The sequence below is a fragment of the Panthera onca genome, chromosome F1, assembly GCF_046562875.1.
Source record: "Panthera onca isolate mPanOnc1 chromosome F1, mPanOnc1 haplotype 2, whole genome shotgun sequence".
Classification (NCBI taxonomy): Eukaryota; Metazoa; Chordata; class Mammalia; order Carnivora; family Felidae; genus Panthera; species Panthera onca.
The window spans coordinates 33,689,416-33,713,650 of record NC_138355.1 but is presented as its reverse complement, the minus strand read 5'-3'; the positions used below and the strand labels follow the sequence as shown (position 1 = coordinate 33,713,650).

The window sequence follows — 24,235 nt, the reverse complement described above, 5'->3', positions numbered from 1 at the left end:
AGTGGTGCATAAAAGCCACAGGCCTGGGTGAGGTTCCTGCGATAGTGTGGGAGAGTCTGTGTGCTGAGCTCTGGGGCACGCCAACATTTAGAGATCAGGAAGAAGGTGAGAAGGAAACAGAAAGAGAACAGAGAAGAATCAGCCAGGGAGGCGTGGCTGACTCCTCTCCTGGCTTCAGTTCTTCATCTGTAAAGGAGGGCTGTCCAGAATCCCCTCCCACATGGATACCTGTGCTTATAAGGTGCAGAATGGAGGTGTGCCCACATCACAATGCGAAAGCCCTTTCCGGGTCTAGTCTGGGATGCACGTGGGACTCAAGCTCCTGACTGACCTCCCTGGTTTAGAAGCATCTGCAGATGGTCTAATGCTGCTGGGTCACAGGGAGGAGTGGAGTAGGGACGCAGGCAGTCCTGCCCCAGCAAGCCCTGCCTGGGGAGAGAAGAGGGCCAGTGTCAAGGAGTTCTCACCTGGGCTGGGGTGGTAGGAGCTGGTTTTATTTAGACACTCTTTTTTCTTTCTTTCTTTCTTTCTTTCTTTCTTTCTTTCTTTCTTTCTTTCTTTCTTTTTTTGTTAGCAGTTTATTTTTTTTTTTAATTTAATTTTTTTTTAATTCCCCTGTGGGCAAAAAGTAGCTTAACTGTTCTCTTGTGATACAGGCCAACAGGGAAAAAAGTGTTTGGGATATTAATCACGCACATGATTTGGAGCATTTTTATAGAAAAGGAGGAGGGTGGTCTCTGACATGTCTTCCTGCTATCCTCTTGGGACCTTGAAGAATAGTTTTTTGGTTTTTGGGTTTTTTTTTTTTTTTTTTTTTTTCTCACTCAGAGGTAATTCCCAAGTCAGGTTCCCCCCCACCCAGGGATTTCTAGATCCAACCTTGGGCAGAGCAGAACCAGCCCTGGAAGGTGCTGGGGTGTCAGGCCGGCAGGATTCCAGGCCTCAGACAGTGGGGCCTCAGCCCTGCCAGGGTCCCTCCCTGATATGCTCCCAGCCAGTGCACAAATAGGTCCTCAGTGAGCCCGAGCCCACACCTGAGCCCTGCTAGGGAGCTCTGGTTTTCTACTACCAATTAATCACTTTCATTGCACGCTTACTATGTTAGCATTTTATATATATTAACGTATTTATCTCTTTTAAAAAATTTTTAATGTTTATTTTATATTTGAGAGAAAGGGAGAGTGTGAGTGGGGGAGGGGCAGAGAGAGAGGGAGACAGAATCCAGAGCAGGTTGCAGGCTCTGAGCTGTAGGCACACAGCCCGACTAGGGGCTTGAACGCACTAACCTCGAGATCACGACCTGAGCCGAAGCCAAACGCTTAACTGAGCCACCCAGGCACCCCTAACATATTTATATATATAGTATATTATGTATATGTGTAAATATACATAAGTGCAACTGAATTCTCTGGATGCCGCTTAGGGTGTTCTGATTCGGTTTTGCAGTATGATTGTTCCCTTTTACGAAGGAGAACACTTGAGGCGTAGAGAAATTCATTTGCTGACCTGAAGTCACTTGGGAAGCTGGAGATTTGTACCCAGTATCCTGACTCTGCAACTAATGGGCTACATCTCCTTGCCATAGGGGTCCCTTGTGCCTTTGAGATCAACTCACTTGACAGTTGGGGAAACAGAGGTCTGGAGGGGAGAAGTGCCTTGCTTCAGGTCACAGAGGGCTCTGACAGAGTTGAGAGGTTCTTTCATAACCTGCCACCGCTCATTTAATAGACGTTCCGAGTACACACCACAGACATTCTGGAGAGACAGTGGGGAAGCTCTTCCCAGGGCAGAGCACCCCCAGCCTGGTGCCCCTGATGCTCCGTGGCCCTGTGACACTCATCATGGGCTAGTGGAGACAGTGCCCTGTGGCTGGGAACTGCTCTGGGGAGGCGAAAATGAGCCAGCAGGAATCCCACCCTTGAGGGGTATGAAGCCACATCCCTGAACCAATGTGCCACACTGCACATTCCGTGTCCCCTACTGGGGGTCCTCCCTCTCCCTCTCCACCTGCTGGTATGCCAGGCACCTTTCAAGGCCCAGTTTGGTTCACCTGAGAGGCCGGGAAGCCTCTCTGCAGAATCCAGAACTGCTTCCTCTCCTTAGCACTTGTCTAAAGTCCTTTCTCTGTTGCGGGTACTTGAATATTTTTGTGTCTATCCTCCTACGCAGTCAGAAAGCCCCTCAAGGACCAGGACCCCGTCTTGCCGTGTACATGTCTTGCCGTGCCTTGTTCTGTATGCCTGTCCTGGGCACCCAGGCTGATGTGCTATAATTTAACCTGTGGCATTAAGTACAAGCAGAACAGTTTCCAAGTGGGAATGACAAGAATTCAGAAGCGATGGAAGTTCCTTGATGAAAAAGTTAGTATCCTGCTTTGCAACAAAGGGAGAGATGATGCACGTGAAAACGGGAGAGGCATTTAGGAGGAGGAATGAACTCAAAGGCACAGAGACAAATTTCGAAGAAGGGGGAAACAAGGGCCATGTGTGGGAGACGGCAAGTCTTCTGTCTGGCTGGACCCATAAAGGGAAAAAGTGGAAACTGAAGTTGGCCAGACTGTGGAAGATATGGACTGCCAGGGTAAGGATGGAAGTTCCCTGCAGGCAACAGGAGGCCTGAGGATGTAGACAGGGGTCCCCTCCCCAGATGAGGAGCAGTGGGAGCAGGGGGCATTGCAGGGTGCTTTGCAGTTTCCAAAAGTCATTTTACCTGAATGTTTGGCTCACACAATTCTTACTGTATGTCTTCTGGATAAGATTATCATCCTTATGGAGACACTGGCTTGAAGTCACTTGCTCCAACTCACAATGCTAATAATAAGCACCAGGGCTGGGCTTGAGTCCAAAGCTGAGAGAAGGTGGATTGAATTGGTAATGGCGGTGTGACCGGGGAGGAGCAGTGATGGCAATGGGGGTGGGGCAGACTGAAGGGATGAACTCGGTAGAACTTAACCCCAAATTCAAAGGACGAGGGAGAGAAGGAGGGGGCAAAGACAGGGCTGTCACCTAGAGCCTGAGTAGGGGAGAAAGGGAGGGCCGGATTCCCTTTTCCAGCCGTACTGCATTCCCCTAGTCAACCCAAGCCCTGACTCAGAGTACGGAAGAAGTTGGGGTGGGCATACCAGAAACCAGATCACAGAAACTGAAGATATCCCACAGGTCCTGCCAATATAGATCATATCAGATCATACCATATCATATCACATCATATCACATCTTCTATATGATATGTCAGGTGAAATGGCAAAAGAAAGCTCTAGCTTTGACTTTTGGACTCAAAGGTCAGCCGTGTCCCTCCTGTCTCCCCACACAGAGGCCCAGCTGGGAGCACAAAGGAACATCCCTTCCTGCCAGGGCCCTTGTGGAGACATCAGGAGGAAGTGTGTTTTGTGGTAGAAACTACTCTGAGTTCACTGAGTCTGTTTGCCTTTCTTCCTGAGCTCATAGCTACTACCTTCATTTCCAGCTCTTATCCCTCCCCATGTCCACTGACTTCTGGTTCATGGATCGTGGGCAGAGGGAGGTGGCCACTCACGGGTCTGGCTCATGACTGCTTCCCATGTGATTCTTTGCTTTTCCTTCCATCTGCCAGTAGGATGTCATTGCCTAGGGTAACGTGGAAACCACAGCCTGGTTTCCTGGATGGCAGGGTCCCTTCCCCCCAGTCAGGATCACCCGCTCTGGACAGTCAACTAAGATTTTATTATGCTAAGACGCTGCACTGTGGGAGTTTGCACGTTATCTTACCTAACAGAGCATGGAGAAGCTTTTTGAGACCCACGAGATGTTGTAGGATTGTAAAGTATTTTGTCCTGTTTGTATTTTAAAATCCAAGATTTTCTAGCCTGGGAAAGGCCATTTAGAAGGGCCAGCGGGGCCAAGCAGATGCCAGTCTGGGGTGTGTTAGGACCAAGGAAGGTCCCTCTCACAGCAGGGTCCAGGGTCCCCCTGATGTGATGCACGCTGCCTCTATGAAATCAACCACCTCTCTCTTAGCACCTCTGAGCCCCTGAGCCTGGGGACCACTCAGAATAAGCCCTTCCCTCATTGTGCAGACGAGGTCACAATGAGAAAGAGACCTGCCCAAGGTCACATTCCCCTCCCCTGGTGCTGTGTGCCCACCGGCAACACTCATCATCCGCATGGTGGACAAATTACTGTGGTTATTGTTACAGTGGTGGCTCCAGATCTGGAGGCCTCCATTCCCACACCATTGTGTCATCCTTGCTCAATGTAGCTCTGGGCCTGACCATATGATCTGCTTTGGTCAATGGAACATCAGCAAACGCGATGCAGGAAAAGTCTTGCACAGCATCTGTGCGTGGGGGCTTGCTCTCTCTCTTGCTGCTGGGGCCACCTCCTGTCCCCCACCACTCCTGCTATCAGGAAGTCTGGGCTACTGGAAGACAAGACTATAGGAGCAAAGACAAGTCTTCATGCTGAGTTCCTCTGGACCAGTGGTCTTTGGCCAGAGGGCAATTTTGCACGCCCCCCCTCCGCCCCCGAGAACATTTGCCAACATTTGGAGGTATTTTTAGTTGTCCTAATTGTCTGTGTGTGTGCTACTGGAATCTAGTGGGTAGAGACCAAGGATGCTGTTCAACATCATCTTACAATGCACAGGACCCAGAATACCCACAACAAAGAATTATCCGGTTCCAAATGTCAATAGTGCTATGGTTTAGAAAGCCTGCTGTCAAGCAAACAGCCCTCAGCTGATGTCCCAGCTGGCTGCAGCCCCATTAGTGAGACCAACAGAAGAATGGCCCCACTGATAGCAGCCTAAATCACTAACCCACAGAATCGTGAGCAAAAAGATGGTGGTTGTTTTAAGTCATTAAATTTTCGGGTATATTTTGATACAGTAGCAAAGGTGGGTACAGGACACTCAGTTAATGGTAGTCCCTTGCTGTGGATTTGGACATGGAACACAGAAGTGGCTGGGTCCTCAGGCACGGATCCTGTGGACATTTACCCAGTTTGGTGCTGTTTATCACACACACACACATCCCTGTCATGGGCCAGCTGCTGTACTAAGTATTCCGTATGTACTAATTTAGTTAATTTTCGTAACAACTCCATGAGATATTGCCTCTAGTTTACAAAAGTGCAACTGAGGCTCAGAGCGATTAACTCGCCCAGGGTCACATGGTTACTAAGTAGAGCCACATTTTGGACATCTGGTCCCGAGTCCATGCCCTTGACCACCACTCCATGCTGTTTCCTGTCAGTGACTCTGTTTCTCCTGTGGCCCAGCTGCCCTCTCCCCTGCTCCTAGACTGCTGCCCATTGGGATGACTGGCCGCTGCGGCTCCCAGGTGGCCACAGATGTGTCTCGTGACATGCTACACCTTGAAACAGGACTGTCCAAGAGGGTGAGTGTGAGCCACGGTTCCTGGGATCAGAATCCAATCTCCAAACCCAGCTCCAATATTTATTTGCGGTGGGATTTTTGAATGCTTTCCTTAACTTCTCTGAGTCTCAGTTTCCTTACTGGTAAAATGGGGCCACATCATCAGTATCCAACAATCAGTGATGTGCAGGACACAGGCCTAGACACTGATGGTACCAAGTAAACCAGCCAGGTGCATGAGGTCCCAGGAGATGTTAGCGGAGCCTCAGTTCCAGGCTGAAAGTGGTGGATGCCCAAGTCCACGACTGCGACCTTGGTCTCTCTCACTGGGCAGAACTTCAGGAAATAAAAAGGAACTTTTCTTCAGGAAATAATGAGCATCCCTGAAATTTCAGCATCTCCCACGCACTCCCTGACTGGAGTTCTATGCCTCCCAGCCTTGTATAGTGCGGTGGTTACCAGCCCAGCCCCCAGAGCTGGATGCTTGTGTTCATGTTCCGGCTGGCACCTTGGGCAGGTGCTTAACTTCACCGGGCCGCAGTTTCTCATCTGTCCGGTGGGGACGATGACTGACCTGATCTCATGAGGTCCTCATAAGGAGGGAGTGAGTTGACAGTGAAGAGCAGCACATTTGCATGAGTAAGTGTTGCTGAAGTACCGACTTTTTTTTTTTTTTTTTCTATCATCCTTCCTTGCCAACCCTCCTGTGTTCCTCCCAAAATGGGTTCTCTGAATTCTAGAAATCCTGGCGGGCAGAGGACTGACATGTTCCCTGCTGTTATGGAATTTCTCGGGCTGAAGGTCATCTGTTTTAGGGGCCATGGAACTTTCTCCTACGGCACTCACTCCCCTTGCAGGGACTCGTCACCTTGTTCTTTATGATTATTATTAATTAAAAGAACAAAGAGAATGGATGAGTGTCGAACAAAACTTGAAATATACAGATAAGCAGGAAGAAATGAAAAGCACTTCAAATCCCGCCATTCAGAGAGAACTGTGGTTAACATTTTAGGGTCTCTTTCTCTCTCCAGACTTTTCCCCACTCAATATATTTGTTGAAATAAATCTGTGTACGTAGTGAGGCCAGGGGGTCAGCATACTCAGCCTCAGGGCCTCCTTCAAGGCCCCCGTGGTTGGGTAGGGCACCAGGGCCCTATTGGTGGCTCTAGCCCAGGATCCAGGCAGGTCAGGGGCGGGACCTCTCTGCCTGATGCCAGTGTGCTCCTCACCCCCAGATGAGCCTGAAGCTGCCTTCTCCCAGCTCTGCACAGAACGCCCCATCTTCCACGGAGGTAATGTTTTGTGTGGGACAACTGCGTCAGAAGGAAGACCCTCACGCAGCCAGCAGGCCCTGGGAATGAATTGGGCCTTTACGTGAAAAGCTGCTCCCTGCACACCCCTAACTCCTGCTAACCTTCTCTGAAAGCTGACCACACCATCGCTAATAACCCAGATACTGAGCGGACGGGGTGGGGGCCTGCAGAATGTCTGCAGCTTAATAACAGCTGGACAGTGTACTGGCAGATGTCAGGGTGACACTTTTCCAGGCTTTCTATAGACTCCTCTGAAACCTCGGGAGTGGAGTTTGCTTTTGCTCTCTACCATGGAATTTCTCAGAAATCTTAAAAACTATAATGGCCATGGGGCGCCTGGGTGGCTCAGCGGGTTGAGCATCTGACTCTTGGTTTCGGCTCAGGTCATGAGCTCACAGTTTGTGGGTTCGAGCCCCGCGTCGGGCTCTGTGCTGCCAGTGTAGAGCCTGTTTGGGATTCTCTCTCTCCCCCAATCTCTGCCCCTCCCCTGCTTATTCTCTCTCTCTCTCAAAATAAATACACTTAAAAAAACTATAATGGCTATCATTTATTGAGCATTTATTCTGTGCTGAGCCCTTCACAGAAATTATGTTGAATCCTCACTTCAGGTTTGCAAGGTAGATAAGGAACCTGAGGCTGAGGAAGGCCAGTGGCCTGACCCAAGTGCTGCCGCCTGTAAGAGTAGAGAGAGATTTAAACACCGTCATTGAACTCTCAAACCCATGCTCTTGTTTCCATATAAAAATTAATATTTGGGGGCCCCTGGGTGGCTCAGTTGGTTAAGCGTCTGACTCTTGATTTCAGCTCAGGTCATGATCCATGCTCGCTCGCTCGCTCGCTCGCTCTCTCTCCCTCTGCCCCTCTTTCCTGTTCACACACACTCTCTCTCTAAAAAATAAATAAATAAATAACAATAATGTTTATTTTATTCAAGTGACCCATGCCCATAGTTACAAATCAAACAGGGCTAGGGGCTGCCTGGGTGGCTCAGTCAGTTAAGCATCTGACCTCATGATCTCATGGTTTGTGAGATCGAGCCCCACATTGGGCTCTATGCTCTCAGTGTGGAGCCTACTTGGGCGTCTCTCTTTCCCTCTCTCTCTGCCCCTTCCCTCCCAATAAATAAATAGATTGAATGAATAAATAAATAAATAAATAAATAAATAAATATCAAACAAGGCTAAAAGACACAGCAGAAACCAGCCCCAATCTTCTCTGCTCCTCTGAGGCAACCACTTTCAACTCAGCAGCAGCTTTTCTTCTGCTCTTAACTCCAGGTTTCAAAATATTCACCTAAATTCTATTTCTTATATATTATTATTATTGTTGTTATTATTATTATTATTACCTTTTTAAAGTACACTCCACACCCGGTGTGGGGCCTGAACTCACGACGCTGAGATTAAGACCAACCAAGCCAGCCAGGCGCTTCTTATGTATTATTTCTGAGAACAAGTAATCCCCCACCTCCTTCCCATTTCTTAGTTTCTTCTACTTAAAGCAATTTCCTCTAATTCCTTTAGTGGATCTATCGGAGGCCCGGCGATCATTTCCCACCACTCACCTAGGTAAATGTGTCAGCCCTTCCCTTCTCCTCGAGGCCCTGGGAGCCTCTCCTCTCCAGAATGGCCCCTCCCTCTTAGCCCCGAGACTCCCCTCTGATTTTCCTTTGCTGAAGCCCCTGTTTCTGTGTGCCATCGATTTCTCTTTCATGATGAGAATGGTTTCTGAGTCCTACATGTCTGAAAAGGTTATTCTTTAATTTTTCCTTCTCATTTGCTTGATTTGGCTGAGCATAAGATTCTGGGTTGAAAACCATTTTCCTTCTGAATTTGGAAGGCATCCTTCCATTATTTTGTATCTGGTGCTTCCGGAGAGAAGTCTGATGCCCCTCTCACCCCCCCATTCCTTTGTCTCTTAAGTGTTTTTCTTTTTCTGGGGTTTCCCAGACATTCACTTTATCCTCTGTGTTCGAAAGTTTGATACTGATGGTCTCCGGTGTGGATAGTTTTTTTGTGAATCATGCTGGGCACCTTCTCCTGAGTTTTTAACCTTTCTTATCATATTTTAAATTTCCAAGAACTCTTTCTTCTCTGTTCCTTTTTCATGGAATTCTATTTCTGTCATATCCCTGAGGTTACTAATTTATAAGTTCTTTAAAAAAAAAAAGTCAGGTTCTTCTGCTTACTCTATGCTATTTCCTCAGAGTTCACCCCCTGTTTTCCCCCCCGTTTTGACCTCTTTCATTTCAAATGTCTGGTGACCCTTCATATTTAAGAGAAAGACAGGGTTACAGTCCCGCTGACTTCATAGTAGGGTGACCAGATGGCTCAAAGGCTGTTTTACTGAGACTCCTCATACAACATTTTATGAAGGTCTTTTCCTAGGAGTAGGGGGTGGGGGGTGAGAAAGAAACTCCATCTACCCAGAGAAGAATATTCCAGCTGCCTGCATGGAAGGGAAGTGACACCTAGCTGCTGGGGTTTTGGGAGCAGGCAGGGAATCTGACGGCCCATCATTTATTTATAGTTTTTAATTAATCTCCCGGTTTCCAAGGTCCTACCTCCCTGTCACCCTCTGCGGGGACCAGTGTCCTGGAGTCCAGAGCACCTTCAGTTCAGCTTCTCTGGATAACAACTTCTGGTCTCTCCTGGGGAAAAAAGAGAGTCAGCCGTGGCTTCCTGTGTCCTAGCGCTGCACCTTGCTCCTGTCTTCTGTGGTACCCGGTGCCTTTAAAAACACCCAGACTTCGGAGGTTCTCTGGGGCTCCTTGGCCCACGTGTCATCCTGTGCCTCTCCTGCCTCCATGTGGGTTGTCACTTTCTCATCTCTACTCCATCAGAGACCACTCCTCTACCCACCTGCCCGTCTAGCAAATGTTTGCAGGTCTTCCCTCCCGGGTGGTCTTCTCATTCTGGCTCAATGCCTTTGTAAGGCCGCTGTTAGTGGTCGTTTGGGGGGAAAGGGTAAGTGAAGTGGGATCTAGGAGGCTGTATCAGTTATCCATTGTTAAATAACAAATCATCCCCAAAACTATTCAAATGACAATAGTTTTGGGGCACCTGTGTGGCTCAGTTGGTTAAGCGTCCGACTCTTGATTTCAGCTCAAGTCATGATCTCACAGTTCATGAGTTCGAGCCCTACATCAGACTCTGTGCTGACGGCATGGAGCCTGCTTGGGATCCTCCCTCTTCCAGTCCCTTTCTCTCAAAATAAAGAAATGCACATAAAAAAAAAAATGACAACAGCTGGGGCGCCCGGGTGGCTCAGTCAGTTAAGTGTCTGACTTTGGCTCAGGTCATGATCTCATGGTTCCTGAGTTCCAGCCCCGCATAGGACTCTGCACTGACAGCTCAGAGCCTGGAGCCTGCTTTGGAGTTCTGTGTCTCCTTCTCTCTCTGCCCCTCCCCTGCTCACACTCTGTCTCTCTCTCTCTCCCTCTCTGTCTCTCAAAAAAATAAACATTAAACAAAATTTTTTTAATGACAATAGTTATACTGTTTTTCATGATTCTGTGGATTGATTGGGTGGTTCATCTGCTGGTTTCACCTGGGCTCACTTGTGAAACTGCATTTAGCGAGTTTGTTGGGTTGGAAAAGACAAGTTGGCCTTGTTCCTATGTCTGGTGGTTGGTGCTGGCTTTCGGCTGGGGTGCCTCAGTTCTCCTCCACTGGTCCCTCACCTTCTAATAGGCTAGACTAGCTTCCTTGAGGGGTGATCTCAGGGCAATGTTCCAAAAGGCTAAAGGACTTCATTTCTTTATCTATAAAATGTGGTTTTGTGTATAATAAATGAAGACGTGTAAAATCCATACTTAGCACAATGTGTGACACAAAGCAAGTGTTCAATAGTAAGCGATTTTTCCGGGAAAACATCACATCTCCAATTAATTTAACCACTGAAAATGGAAACTGAGGAATAAGACTAACCTAAGTCTGAGCTCCTTACAGAAATAATCTTACAGGGCTGTCGCGAGGGTCCAAAAAATTCAAACAGATAACGTATCGAGAAGAATGCCTGACACGTCGCACATGTTCATTAGTGTTTCGTGTGTGTCTCTACTTTCTTTCTTTTAAAAAAATTTTTTAACATTTATTCATTTTTGAGAGGCAGAGAGAGACAGAGTGCAAACGGGGGAAGGGGCAGAGAGAGAGGGAGACACAGAATCTGAAATGGGCTCCAGGCTCCGAGCTGTCAGCACAGAGCCCGACGCGGGGCTCGAACTCACGGACCATGAGATCACGACCTGAGCCGAAGTAGGCCGCCCAACCGACTGAGCCACCCAGGTGCCCCAGTGTGTCTCTACTTTCTTAGGTGGGGGCACCGAGCATAGCCGGGCTCTGATAGGGCCATTGTGATGAATGCCATCACCTGTCAGGTATGGGGGAGTTGGCTCCATAAGGTGGGGAAGGGCTAAAAGCCGCTGTGTCTGCTGTCGAGGGTTTGGGCAGCCAGCTCACAGGTGTGCCTATTTCCACAGCTATAAATCTTAACCTGGGTTCTATGGGTGAGCCCCAAAGGGCCAAGAACCCCCTGATATTGCATGGAACACACTGGGTGTGTATGCATTATTCTGGAGCGCAAGTCCACAGTTTTGCTTGGATTCTCAGGGAAGTCACTAACCCCCACATACCGAACATCTTAGCTCTAGAGGCTTTCCCTCCTTCTAATGTGGTCTGGTTTGAGAAATAAAATTATTTGTCACGTTAGGATTATGGTGAAATCAAGAGGCAGCAGGACCTGAAAAAGCCAGCCGGGCTCCTCTGTTGGAGACGGGGTGAGCTTCGCTGTGAATGACACTGTGGACCCCATTGGTGCTGCCCGGTGGTCTGGTCCTGCCTCCTGGCTGCCCTTCAGCTGTTTGCGAAATGTGGGTGACCAGGTAAGCAGCCACCAGCGAAGTGAGCTGGTTTGCACCTCGTCTGCGTTACGGACACTGCCAGTGTCGGCAGGTGGTCCACGTGTCCTGAGGCCCACGTGAATGCTCCAGGCCACCCTCTGGGTTCCAGTGCATCAAGAAAACCCCTCACACCACACCCAGGAGCAGGCAGAGAAGGGGCAGCCTTGTGTAGCCACTTGCAGTGACTTCTGCTCAAGGAGGTCACCTGCTATTCCCTGACAGATGCTTTCTTGTTCCACGTTGCTGCCCGCTAGAGTCAACTTCTAAGGCTAGAGCTTCTCTGCACATGGCGTTGTATAGTTTTTAAGGGGAAAAAAAAAATCCCAGCAGAACTGCAACGCCTCAGCTAATTCTTCCTCTCTCTGAAGTTTAATTCTAGACCATCTTCCTCCTCTGGGATTCAAAGGTCTCAGAGAGAAGAGGGTTCACCCAAACTCTTGACATATTTGCCGCGGACCTATTCCTGGGGAGGGTTGTGCAACACCCTTGGAGAGGGGTCAGAGAGCAGCCTGGAGCCTGACTCAAAAACATCCTGGGAAATTCAGTGGCAAGCAGAGATTTCTGGAGTCTGTCACGCCCCCTGTGAGGTCTCTGTAAACTCAGCACAGGCCCCACCTTTCCCTAAATGGAGGGCTGTCCCTCCACCCCTCCCTTTACCCCCCCCACCCCCCATCACTGGTCAGTGCTGACCCTCTAGTGAGGGCCTGGGGAGGTAGCCAGGCCCGGGACAGCTGGGGCCAGGGTCCCCCAGTTAGCTAACAGAGGGCCCCTTCCCCATGCCTCTCACCACAGGGATTCGGTGACTCACTCTGAAGAAGGCACATAAATTTCTTCCTAATAACACACTTGTCACTGAACCATTCCAACAATTTGGCATGGCAAGAGATCCGGCTCCAGGCAGCAGGGCGGGTAAGTCATATTCTGTTTATAAAGTGTTTCCCGCCGAGGGCTGGAGAGGGGCGAGGACCACCAAGCCCATGTCGCACATTCCCTGCACAGCTGGAATGATTATGTCCATTTTACAGGTGAGGGACGTAGTGACTCAGCCCCTCAGGCCCCGTGGGACAGACTCTGCTCCTCACCCCCAGCAGGCAGCACTGGGGAGGGGCCGTGATGGTCGAGAGCTCGGGTTTGAATCCTGGCTCTGCCACTTCTATCTGAGCCGGGCCACCTTCGACAGGTTCCTCAATCTGCCCAGCCTCCCCTTTGCTCATCTGCGATATGGGCACGAGACATAATTCGTGAGGCTTCTGTAAAGACACAGTGAGGTACGTAAGGTAGAGAACTTTCAGCGTGGCACCAGCATGCAGCGAGTGTTCTCAAGTGCAGCTGTTGGCATTACGGACTCCAGTCAAGTGTCACGTGCCTCCCTCTGGCTCATGACCACCCCACTGGGCTTCGGGCTGTCCCCTCCTTCGGCACTCCACCCTCTCCTGCTCTATCGTGAGTGAAGACAGGTGGCCACTCCTACATTATATTACTTAATACTCTACTAGGATTTGAGGGAGGTGGTATTATCCACATTGACAGGGGTAGAAACTGAGGCCGGGTGAGTTTGGGTGACTTCCCCGAGACCACCACTAGGGGCGTGACAGAGCCAGGATTTGAGTTCACTCTTCCAACAGAGCAGCTCCCAGGGGAAGCCTGCGATCAACGACCAGCTGCACATGGGAAGTTCCCAACACAGCCGAGTATTTTTGTTCCTGCATTCTTCCCAGGCAGTTTACTCTCTGGACTCTGGACAGTTGCCAAGGAGGTGTGAACAAGAAGGCAGAAAGAGGACGTCCTTCGGAGGGTGCGATGAGGCAACAGGGCTGTCATTTACTGAGCCCTTGCTATGTGCCCTCCATGCTGTCAGCTGTATGTGTCCGTTAATTCACAAACACTCCAGTGAAGCGGGCCTAGTGCAGCTCCTACCGTAGAGGGGAAAATGAGGCACAGAGTGGTCAGGTCACTTGCCCCAACCTGCACCTGGGTGTCCACCTGTGCTGTTAATCTCTCCACCTGCTGCCTCCCATCAGGGTGGCACGAAGTTGGGCCACGGCACTCAGTTTTGGAAACCACATCCAGGGTGAAGGACCACCACCCACGACCATGGGCAGAAGGGCCAGGTCCTGAGTCCCTTCAGGCCTCTCACTAAGCATCCTTGAGTTTCTGTGTGCTGGGGGGAGAAGGGGGATCAGTGAGGGGCATCTCCGCTGCTTCCATACATGGGCGGGGGACAGAGGGGGCTTCAGCCCGGGCAGCGTGCTCCTCAAAGCTACTACCTCAAAGCTACTTCTGTGAGTCTGCAATGGAGACAGACTGCATTAAACAGAAAGGCAGGCCCCAGGGGCCCACAGGGTCCTCTGCCTCTCCCCTGACGAACCTTGTCCCACCCCACCTCCCCGAGGAGCGGGGGGGGGGGCCCTCTCTCTGAGAGCGGGGGCTCCGCCTCGCTCTGCTCTGCACCTCCATCGCCCAGCACCGTGCCTAGCCCTCAGCAGGCATTTGTTGACTGGCTGACGGGTGAATGGCTGGCTGACAAAAATCACTGCCAGCCCCAGTGATAAACAGAACCAGTGTGGCAGGAATTTGCTGGGTTGTTGAAGGGTGAGGGATCCAGATGGCTCCCCAGACAGCTGTGGTGTAGAGAGCCGAGGCGGGGCGGCACAGGCAGGCTGGACGGAAGGAACCACAGACTCCAATGGCACTGGTTCAAGTGGGTTGAGGGCTGGCCGCCAACCACACAGAGCAACAGGCTGGCCAACTGTGTCCTGGGCCTGTGTCGCACGGTATCAGGGCTGCTCCAGGGCGTCTGCCCTCAGCACTGCCTCCCCTGCCGTCACTGACACGCAGAGCCCTCCACAGGTAGGGGCCGGGAGGCAAGGGAAATCATCTGGACTGGCAGTTCCTAGATCAAGTTGGATCCCTGCTCACTGTGTCCCCCCGCCCAGCTAGGCAGGTGACCTTGGGCCTGTCTCTCCATCGGTGGCTTGTTCCCTCACACCTCACCATCTATACAATGGAGATGTGTCTACCCCACAGGACATGCTGTGGATGAGAGAGCCCAGAACTTGAGTAGTCCTTTTGAGTAGTCCTTTCCCCACCCACCCTCATCATAGCGGAAGAGCCTAAGTCTGCGGAGAAGCCACATCCCTCAGGCGTCTCCTCAAGCGAGGACTTTCCACATCCGCAGCTCAGAGCCCAGGGCTTCTCCAAATTCCTCACCTCCTCCCTGCCCGCCCTCCAGCCCCAGAAGTGGGCTTCCCTGTGGAGCAGTCCCTGACACAGAAAAGGAAACAATTAGCATAATCACTAATTCAATTCTCTCCACTCTCTTCTCTGTGAAAATAATTTGCTCCTCTAACAGCCACCAGGCCAGGGAGCCGGTGAGGCTCAGGGAATTATGGAGTCTCAAGCTAATTAAGTGGAAGCCACTCTCCCCGCTCCAGGGAACCAGGCTCTGGGCTCCTGCTGCTCTGAACATATCACATTAAACTCAAAAGCAGCCTCTGGAAAATGTGAAGAAGGCATGGACGGATGTGAATGACAAAGATGATCCATCAGAGGGTTGGAAAATGAGGCGGATGTGAGATTAAAGGTTAAGGCAATTGAAGTCTTTAGCCCAGAGGGGAAAGAAATGAGAGGCAGGCAGCCTTACCACCCCTTCCTGGGTTGTAGAAAGAATATTCCCCTTGGTTCTTTCCCTCCTCCAGCCTGTGTTCTCTGGTCCTCACTCCCTTTACCACACTCATCTTTGTGTTCTATTCACTTGTCAGTTCACTTTGACCTTTACTGAGCCCCTACTCTGTGCCAGATAGCTTGTCAGGTTCTGGAGATGAAAAGACAGAGTCTCTGCTTTGCAGGTCAGGTGGGAGAAATGGATCCATACTACCTGTGCTGTGGGACCCCAACCACCCGTACTACGGGACGGGGAGTGGCGGGGGGGGGGCTATAGGGCTGTGGGGCCTGTCTCAGACCTCAGAGGTAGGAAGGACCAAGGCCAGGTGCTATGGGAGCTCAGGGGAGAAGTGGCCACTCAGCCCTGTCCTGGCTTCAGGAATGGCTTCCTGCAGGAGATGATGCCCAAATGGAATCTTGCAGGATGAATCAGTGAACCAGGTGAGGCAAAGGGGGGAAGGGTATCATGGGCAGCAGAAGCAGCCGGGCAAAGGCCCAGGACATAAAATGCAGAGGGTATACAGGCAATGACAAATGGTTGGACTTTACCGAAGCAAAAAGTAGAGACTGATAATGGTCGGACCCATGGCCAGAGTGCCAGCCAGGGCCCAGATCCCAAGGCCCTGAATCCTGTGGGAATGTGGCTTTATCCAGAAGCAGCACTACTCAGAGTGTTTGGAATAGCACAGGGTACGTGCAGTATTGATAGACATCCCTCCAACCCAAACAAAAGGTGCTTCTTTGTCAAATACGTTGCACGATGTTGAGTTAAACCAGTGGCTCTCAACCGAAGGGCCCTTTGCCAAAGGGGACATGTGGCAATGTGTGCCGATGGTTTCAGCTGTCTTAATTCAAGGTGGGGGCGCGACTGGCATCTTGTGGGTGGAGGCCTGGGATGCCGCTCATCATCCTACAGTGCATGGGACAGCCCCTACAAAAACCTCTGCCCCACCCCCACCCAGGGTTTCCACAGCCTGTAAGCAGGCCCCGCCAGGTCATCCTCTCTGCACTGTCGTGGTCTGTTGGCTGGCTGGTCTGCCCACTGCACTATATGGGTCTGAATGTCTGCATAGCCAGTATTTTGGGGAGGGAGGAGGAGAACACCTGGGAGAAGAGGGTGTTTTAGGGTTGGGTGAAGAGGGTGGCTGTGGGTGGAGCCTGGCTCATGGGGGGTACCCCTGGTGGCGGGGTTGGTGGGTGATTCTAGGGGGTCCTTCCATCCCATCAGCTCTAACTGACAGCTGCTGGGGGTGTGGGAATCAGACGCAGCCCTGAGGATCTGGCCAGATCAGAGTCAGGGATGTGTTCTGTGCTGGGCACAAGGGGGGGCACTCGAATGAGCATCCCCTATGGCCAGGTTTTCCTTCCCTGTTTTATTTTTCTTCCTAGCTCCTTTTAGCCTGTTTTTCAGTTTATTTGCCTGTCTCTTCTCCTCACTCCCTTCCCCACCTCAGAATGTTGGCCGCATAAAGCAGGGCGTTTTGTCTTTATTGTTCATTGCTTTATTCCCAGGATCTAGAACAGTGCCTGGCACATAGTATGTGCTCAAGTAAAATGTGCAGAAGCAATGAATGTCTGAATGCACCCTCCCCCCCACCCCCGCCCCCAGCTATACAGCTCAGAGTGCCTGAGTGCTGACACCCGTCTACCACATGTGATTCCTCCCCTTCTGCAGCAGCAGGAAACAGGGGAAGTCCCAGGGAGCCTACCTCCTAAACCATGAAGAATATGCTCATTGTTTATGATTTTAATTCCAAAACTGCTTTGGGGGAAGACGCGGGGGCTTCACACGCACAACCTAGATATTCCCCGAAAAATCTGGAATTATGGACTAACCATTAGCTGAGGGAGGACAGAGCAGGCCAGGATGATGCAAAAGCCCAAGCAAGCTGGCAGCCAAATGAAGTTATAGCCAGTTGACAGGACAATGGCATGAACAAAGGCCTCACTGCCTCCTGGAACGGTTGCCAAGCATTGTGACACAGGGCTAATCGCATCTGAGCGCACCGTGCAGCACAGGAGTGGCCTCGGGGCTGGCAGGGCTCCAGTCACTGCCACCTTGCCTGAAGAAGCCCATTCATCACAGTGCGGGGCCAACAGGGTGCACCCTAATTACACACAGGGAGCGAGGACCAAAGTGGGGAGAGCAAGTGCCTATTGGTCCCCTTGGAAACAAATGCAAGAAAATAAAAAGCCATGGGTGGAAGTAGATGTTCGAGTCTAGCCAGGGTTGCCGGGGAATTCCGTGTCCATGGGGGGCTGTTTACCTCCAAGGCTGTGGCCCAGGGGGCTTTGGTCAAGCTCGGGCTCATGTCCTTGTCTGTGGGCAAAGATTTTAGAAACCTGGGCTCAAATCCCGGCGAGCCCTCCAAACTGGGGTTCCAGGCTGCAGTGGCCAGAGACCTGGTGCTCATTTTGAGCTCTGTGGCCCCAGGCAAGTCCATCCATAAGAGGTGTGGATGCACGGAGAGGATTTATCTGCTCTGCTAACCTAACAGGTTGATTGGGAAAATTAAAACCATGGGGCCAAAGGAAAGGCCTAGGGAATCATAAGGCCTGGAGTTCAGGAAGGCATGGAGGGATGCAGCCATGTTCCCCACCTGCCCCAGGGAGGGGAATGTGCCTAGGAGACAACAGCCAACCCCTTGAGGGTGACCTTTAGTTACCTGTGGAAACCAACTGGCTTTTTCATGGCACACCCGTCATCTGCAGGGGAGATGCCTTTTCAGAGCTTGGGGTGGTTCTTAGAATTGCATTTAAGGCTCCTTGATGGACAACGTGGTGGAGGCCCGTAGGCACACAGTTCATTTGGGTTATTCTGAATGATTACTTTAGGCAGATAAATTTATAATCAGCTCATAATCACATGGCATTTTCCATTTTGTAAAGTTCATACAAATTTAATCTTTAACACCAGAAGATTGGCATTGTTATGCTTATTTTACAAAGCATAATTTTAAAGGATCAGAGAGGGTGGGTGAATTTCCTAAAGCCACACAGCCAGTTTGTATCAGAGACAGGCTTTGAGTCCAGGCTTCTGATGGCAGGTTAGTTTGGTGCCCGCTGTATAGACACAACTGTCTTTCCTTCCGGAGTGTCCTCTTCTCCTTCTTTTTTAGGATCTTTCATTTGGGACCCACTTTTGCTGTTTGCATTGCTTAACCACCTTCCCTGACAAATCCAAGCAGAACACTCTTTCTGAAGGGGACAGTCTGTAACACAGAATTCTCCCTGGGAAAAGCTGAGCCTGGGCAACTTTCTGAGCAGGTGCTATTCCACTGGGGTACTGAGCATGCCAGGGCACCTTACCTCATGTGCACCACACTGCCCTGGGGACTGCAGACACGACTATTCCAACAGCTACAGCCGCTGAGAAGATGGCAACAGGTCTCCCAGGCACGAGATGATGGACACTCTTTCTCCTTAAAATAACTACAGTGCATCTACTCCCCTGTGGAGAGCTCGTGTCTGGGTTTTGGAACACTGGGAATAAAACAGACAGAAGAGGACTTTAGTTTATAATAAAAATTACTGTGCTGTCTGGTTTTTAAATGACATTTCACATATTACTAACCATGCTCACATTGTTACCACACGTAATCCTTACAATAGCCCTGTGAGTGGAGTTATGACCCTTGGAGGTATTATAATTCCCATTTTAAAGACTGAGGACACCGAGGCTTAAAGGGGCATAGATTACTTGTCCAAAGTCACAGGGCTGATACATGGTACAGACGGACCAAAGACCTGGTTCTTCTGCCCACAAGTTCAGGGCTTTACACAGATGGCAACATTTTTTTTTACTTTCCATGGGTGAGAAGTTCATTAACAGTAAATTCAAAGGTTGATTAGAGCTAGGCACTTCTAATGGGGATCCCTTTAAATTCCTTGTAATATTATTACTTACCTCTTCTCCAAGAATCATAAAATCAGGCTAATGATACCTAATCAACACCCATCACAGACCCACGATCCGGTTTCTTAGCAGGTGTTATATGGGGACAGAAGGCATGGATTAAGAAACTCATCAGTCATTGCTTGAGGTTTGGTGCGTGGGTGCTGCCTGGGACTCTGCCTTTAGAGATTTCAGCCTGGCTAGTGTTACTTCAACAAGTATTCACAGAGCAGCACCAGGTTTCTTGCCTGGATGCCCACAAAACTGAGGATAAATGTGTATAACAGTCTCTGTCTTTGAGGAGTTTACAATTCGGTAGGAAGGTGAGATTTGTTAATGAAATTTTGAATGGCAACATACAAACCAGAATGGAATTAAGTGTGCATCTGTCTGATACGTAGTCTGAGAAGGCTTCATGAGGGAAGTAGGGCTTGAGTGGGTCTCAAGAATAGGTAGGACTTGGAAGGGGAAGAGGAGGAAGGTTTTCCATTCTGGTTGAGGATAAAGTACCAACAGCAGATGGGGTGTGGGGGATGCATGGCTCTTAGCACTCTGGCCACTGTGCACACGTCACCTGAGTCATGGGAGAGCCAGGTTTTAATCTCTGAGCCTTTGTACCTGCCATTTCCTCTTCTGAAAAGACCCTTTCTCCCTTGCTTTCTTGTTCCTGTCTCTTATGCCCCATCTACCTGTTAACACTGGTCAGTTCAACCTCCCTTCTGTTATGAGACCACCTCCAACCCCCTTGCAATGCTTTGCCTTCCTTTTCATGGCCCTGACCATGTGGCATGATAATGTGTTTGTAAGTCTGTGATGCTTGAGAACAAGGATTCCCTTCTCTGATTAATTTTTGCATGGCCATTTATTGAACAAATACAAATGAAAGATGGAAATGCAGATCGAATGAGTGAATCTGCAAGAAGAACCCTGCTACGGGACCATACGGGCTGACACCCAGAACCAGTGGGACCCTGGGCCATTGCATGTATGATGTCTAATAAGTCTGAATTAATGATTCTTCAATGAATGAATGGTTGCTAGATTGACTGAGTTTTATATATACATCATGATGAAAATCCACTATCACTATTCAGATAACCTGGTTGATGTTTTTGTTTTGACCTTATTTCCTTAAAGTCCATGAGGCTAAGACCTGAAGGATTAGTAGGCTTAAATCCAGGGAAGGGTCAAAGCAGGCAGAGCCCCCAGGCAGTGGCCAGAGGGAAGGGAGACTGAGGGCCGAGCTCAGAATTTAGCAACAGCCAGCAGGTGACAGGCAGAGCCTGGAAAGGCAAGAGAAGGGCTGGAGAAGTGAGCAGGAGCCAGACCAGGAAGGGAATTCAACTCATTCCTGAGGACAATGGGGCACAATTAGACCTTTAAGCAGGGCGTGTTATAGAATTATTAGTTTTTCTTTTTTTTTTCTTTTTTAAAAGACAGAGAGAGAAGAGAGAGCACGCGCGCACGCCTACAGCAGGGGAGGGGCAGAGAGAGAGAGAGAGAGAAAGAGAGAACCAGAATCCAAAGCAGGCTCCAGGCTCCAGTCTCTGAGCTGTCAGCACAGAGCCTGATGTGGAGCTTGAACCCATGAACTGCAAGATCGTGACCCGAGCCAAAGTCAGCCGCTCAACCGACTGAGCCACCAAGGCGCCCCCTAGTTTTTGTTTTAAAAAAAGAGGACCCCGACTGAAATGGAGAGAGTGCACCAAGGCAGAGCAAGACTTAGGACCCAGAAGACTGGATTTCAGGATGGTACAGCGACCTGACTGTGAGCTGAGGAGGCTGTACTGGGGGGTGGCTGTGGGGATGGAGAATAGCAGACGGGTTTGTGAGCTGGACAAGCGACAGCTTGGCCTGGCAGGGGGCAAGGGGTGCTGGTGACGCAGGTACAGGATGAGAATGCTAAGGAATGTGGCTCAGGAAGCCAGGTGGATCCCAGCTGAGATGAGGGACTCTGGAGGAAAGGTACAGTTGGGCTGTGAGGGATGAAAGAATGCGTTATTTCCAGAATTCGTCTATACAAAGGCTTTGCTCTCAGTCTAAATTGTACGCTATAGAGAGACGTAGCTATACAGAGATATTGATATATTATGCTTTCTCAATTAACATATACTTTCCTATGTTATTACAGATGCTTCCTAAACATTATTTTTAATGAGGTACAAACTGTGAATAAATAAGCAAACTGTCAGGGAAAGTGAGTCTTGAGGGTTTCCCGTGTTATACAGATGCAAGCACAGGCCAGCAGCCCAACCAACAGACCTTCCAGGACGGCCTGTTCTCCCCACAGTCAGTGACATAAAGAACACAAAGAGAGCCGACAGTTACACCCAGAAGGCCCTGGGAGGCTCTGCACCACCCAGGGCAAAGTCTCTGTCACAGGCACATAGCCTGCAAAAGGTACAAGGGACCCAGAGAGCAGTCTTGGGCTCAGCAGATGAGGGGGAGATCCAGGACATGAAAGTCTGAAGAAAACATCTGGAGGAAGCTCAGAGGAGAAAATGAGACTGTGTCTTTGAGGGCATTTTGTAATCTCAGAAGCTGAATACAAGTTTAAGGGGCTATCATTCATTATTACTCACATTCAGAATCATCAGTTCAAAACCGACAGAAGCTTTCCTAATATTCATCTATAAAGCAGCAGGGGTACAAAGGAGACTTTTTGCTACACTTCCCTTTTGCATCTTTTGACTCATTCAACAGTAATTTTAAAAATTACATCTATGCAAACCAATTTTGTCTGTTTATTAACAGTAGTGATGGAGAAACGAGTCAGGTCAGGAGAAACAAGTCAGGATTTTTCGACTTGTCCAGAAAGAAGTCATATAAAGAAAGGTAAGGGCTGCATCTCACAGTGGCTTTATTCATTTGAAAAGCATAATGCCCATTCCGAGAATAACATTAAATAATCACATGCTGAGTTAAGACAAAATGAGCCACAATAGCTTTAGGGGAGAATGGCATGGCATTAATGTACAGGACTTATATTCCAGTTGGGCTAACCCTCTTGGTGCCTCAGTTTGTTGACCTGTAGAATGGGTATAACAAAACCTACCATGAAGAATCATTATGAGACTCAACTAGGATAACTTCTGTGAAGGCAGCTAGAACCAATGACCTACAACTCTATCCATGTCTGTTCATCGAATCTTAGAAATAACAATTTTGCCTGATTATTTTTTATTACATAGTAAGTTGTTTCTGGAAATAAGCAGTGTAGGGCTAGGATGGGGTAACCAACCCTAGGTGAGGGTTCAGGTTTGCCCATGACTGTTCCTGTTTTATATCAAAATCCTATAACTCAGAAAATCCCTCAGTCCTGAGCAAACCAAGAGGTTGGCCAACCTAGCAATAATGGTCATCAATGATGCCATCCAGAACCAAGTTATAGGGGCACATGGGTGGCTCAGTCGGTTAAGCGTCCGACTTCAGCTCAGGTCATGATCTCATGGTTCCTGAGTTCCAGCCCCATGTCAGGCTCTGTGCTGACAGCTCAGAGCCTGGAGCTGGCTTTGGATTCTGTGTCTCCCTCTCTCTCTGCCCTTCCCTTACTCGCACTGTCTCTCTCTCTCAAAAATAAATAAACCTTAAAAAAATTTAAAAAGAAGAACCAAGTTACATTCTTTCTTTCTTGTTTTGTTTTTTTTAAACTTGGCCCTTCTGACTGTTGCTTATTGCCTCATGGTTGCAAGATGGCTATTGCAGTTCCAGTCATCATGTCTGCATTCCAGGTAAGAAGGAAAGGGAATTGGCAAAATGGTCAAAGGCTCCTCTTAGAGAGGTCTGCCTTATTCTGGAAAGAAAGCTTTCCTCGAAGACTTGCACTTATACTTCATCGGCAAGCACTGTTTCGCAAGGCCACTTCCATCTGTGAGAGTAGCTGGGAAAACAACTGAGTACAGTTGACCTTTGAACAATGTGGGGATCAGGGGCACAAAGTCCCTGTGCAGTGGAAAATCCATGTATAACTGTGATACCCTAAAAACCTCACCTCTACTGTTGACTAGAAGGCTTATCATTAACATAAACAGTAAATCAATATGCATTTTTTTAAGTTTATTTATTTATTTTGACAGAGACAGAGATAGTGTGAGTGCAGGAGGGGCAGAGAGACAGGGAGAGAGAGAATCTGGCAGTGCAGAGTCCGATATGGGGCTTGAACTCATGAAACCGAGAGATCACGAGCTGAGCCGAAACCAAGAGTCAGACACTTAACCGACTGAGCCACCCAGGCACCCCAATCAATATGCATCATATAGGTTATATTATTACATACTCTATTAATAAAGCAAGCTAGAGAAAAGAAAATGTTATGAAGAAAATCATAAGAGAAAAAACTCTTAAGGTACCGTATTGTAAAAATCCATGCACCGGTGGACTCATGCAGTTCAAGCCTGTATTGTTGAAGGTTCAACTGCATTAAGTTTCCAATCTCCCCCCAAAAGAGAAGGCCAGGAGAAGAAGTCATAAAACCCTCTGGGTGGGCAGTCCATAGTGTCCGCTACAACCCCCCTTTATTACACCCAGCCAGTGCTGGGCACCTGCTATGTAGACATGGTGCTCAGATCCGCAAAGGGCGGAGAGACGAATGACGTAGGGCCCTCACGCCAGGGAAGCTCATGGTCTGGCACAGCCGGACATAAGACAAGGGGGGATATGTCAGAAGGCAGCCCTGACAGAGTGGGAAGTGTGCTGGCAAATCTGGCCCAAGATGCAGGGGAGAATGACAAGGCTGGTGGATTAGCCAGGCAACAATGAACATGATGTATTTTCCAAGTGAGGATAAACCCCAAAGTATGAGGGCAGGACTTGGCAGCAAGAAAGCTCCCAAAAGAAGAACCAGTGGGTGTGAGAAAAAGGAATGCGTGTGTAGGGTAAGCGCCTCTTATCTCTGAAGATGACTTGGCTTTGGAGGCCTCTGGTTATTGCTATGGCTTTAGGGAGTCATTTTGAAAACAGTGTGTGCATGGCAGTTCTGGGTGACCTTGGGGCACAACCCACCAGAGCTGTAAGAGCTCCTCGTGGAGACAGGTCACCTCACGTAAACGAGATTCTAAACCCACCCTTGAGGAAGAGAAAGCCAAACTTATGTATCTTCTGTCTGAGGATCCT

The 24,235-nt window shown here is 49.4% G+C and overlaps 1 protein-coding gene across 7 annotated transcripts in view; it reads right to left on the bottom strand.

Moving 5' to 3' along the window:
* The window catches only part of PACC1 (proton activated chloride channel 1), a 167,829-nt gene that overhangs the window by 106,132 nt on the left and 37,462 nt on the right, over window positions 1-24,235 (bottom strand). For 6 of the 7 annotated variants that reach the window (XM_060643881.3, XM_060643876.3, XM_078441315.2 and 3 more), the window contains exons 3-4: window positions 18,538-18,711; window positions 9,229-9,315 (exon numbers count right to left, since the gene is read on the bottom strand). The gene's annotated coding sequence lies outside the window, so the exon portion shown is untranslated. The remainder of the gene's footprint in view (window positions 1-9,228; window positions 9,316-18,537; window positions 18,712-24,235) is intronic. The other variant, XM_060643880.3, reaches the window with a different exon arrangement.